Raw genomic sequence first — 2,187 nt, 5'->3', positions numbered from 1 at the left:
AGCCCACTGTTTTCAGTTTCATAATTATGTTGATAAAAACATAATATGGGCAGAACTTCTAAAATAGAAAAGGGTATTGTGCTAACCGCCTTAGGCAGCAGTGGTTGTGTCACAAAGCGACCTCATGTGGCAAATGATGTGTACTTCAGTTTTAAAATAATAAAGCATTTAACGCGTTTGACAAAATCAAGACTAAACTATAAGACTCCAAAGCCAGCATAGACTGGGGAACCTGGGCAGAGTCCAAAACAAACACCACACCACAAAAACACCACATGTGCCATTTAGGCACATTTTGGCATCTTTCTCATCATTATTATTAGTATTAAACTTTACAAAGTATTAGTATTAGTATTATTAATGAAAACTTTGCATCTTTTCCCATTGCCATTGTTGTGAAAAACAGTACTTTTTTATAAAACGTTGTGTACTGAGGCATTGCGTGGATCAGTATCTCGGCAACCCATTGGTCGATTTGGATGATTGACACCTCTATCGACCAGACCAGAGTGAGGAGAGTGAGGCAACACCCAACATTTACCTTTGAAACACCAATGACGATCCAAAATGAAGTAAACCCAAAGATAGTATATCGCACAAAGAGTGCAGACTTCACTCTAACAACAACCAGGACCTTCGCGATTGATTTCAATCCAAAGCAGAGACATAGGAGTAGACATTAGAGCTAGACTTTGAAAGATAAGATAAAATAATACATAATAGTATTTATACTGAGTAATTAATCAGCACAGGACATGCCTGTATCATAGATAGACATACTGACACGTCACAGTGGAAGCACAGGTGTAAAACAGTTCACTTAATGATGTCTGAATTGACCTTTTGATCTCTAATTTGGAGAGGCCTACTGTTGTTACACCTGTCAAAAATGTGTCTCCAAGCGGCCTAAAGACTTAAAGTTCAGCATCACCAATTGGTGATCTATAGAAAATATAAAAATAAAGAAACATAATTGTTCTTGTACTGTTGTCTGGGGTTAGTTATTTTAAGTGTGATGAGGAACCCTGTTTGGTTGTTGCTTTAGAGAAAAAGATGTCAACAATAGCTTCCACACTGTCAGGAAATATAGGCACTGAATGTGTTTGTTTTTATTTATTGCATAACCCACCAACTAATTAGTAGTTTGTTAATGTTTCTTTGCCAGACTGGCCAGGTTACTTTACAGCAGATATCAATCAATCGTACACTTTTGCTTCTTTGTTTTTACTTGTGAAAAGGGTAAAAAATCAATTAATGCCCAATATTGCTCTGGCTGAAACCCCATGAACATGTTGACAGGCCTGCCATTCCTAGTTATGGTTGCTAAGGCGTGGTTTGAGCTATTGTGCACTATTGTGCAGTGTCACAACTTAATGAGACTTAATAATAGAACAAAGCCATCATTAATGTTATTAGGGAAAGCTGTGCTTTTATCACAAAATATAAAACACATTGGTGCTTTATCTTCACATCATGATGAGCCTTCACTTTGTACTTGTTTTAATTTGTGAATGCTCATTCTCTTACAACACTGCATAATGCACACACATGTTAGCCACACACTTTGAGTCAACCATAAGGCATCACTTTACTCAGTACTTACTGCATATCAGACTCTGCTAGCGGATGACTTACTGAAACTAAATGTTTAGTCTTGATGATCAAATGTGGCCGGAACATTTGGATAGCATACAAAATAAATAATTTCTGATTCATCTCATATCTTACTAAAGTCTTAATTATACTCTATTAGAAGTTAAGCTAAGATACCACAGTTTGTTTTTTTTACCAAGAAAGCAACAAGAGAAAATATTAATGATAAAAGTAAAAAGTTGTGGTCAGCTGTTCCCTGTTCCCCCAGCACACATCTTCTATGATCTGTACAAATGACAAAGAACTGCAAAGATAGCTGTTTATTATAATCTTGTTTATTTGATGCATCAGTAGACTAAAACATGGCACATTGATCTATTAAAGCCTATAAATGAAAAATGAATCAAACATTTATTTATGTATTTATTTTCTACTCTATGCACATTAAGATAATGCTGTACAACTACAAATCAACAAATAGCTTTCAGTGGAAACAAGCCTGAAAGCTCCATTTAAGAAGCGATTTGCATGGTTACATACTGCACACACACACACACACACACACACACACACACACACATATATATATATATA

The sequence above is a fragment of the Larimichthys crocea genome, chromosome XIII (assembly GCF_000972845.2).
Source record: "Larimichthys crocea isolate SSNF chromosome XIII, L_crocea_2.0, whole genome shotgun sequence".
Taxonomy (NCBI): Eukaryota; Metazoa; Chordata; class Actinopteri; family Sciaenidae; genus Larimichthys; species Larimichthys crocea.
This window is presented reverse-complemented; position numbering follows the sequence as displayed.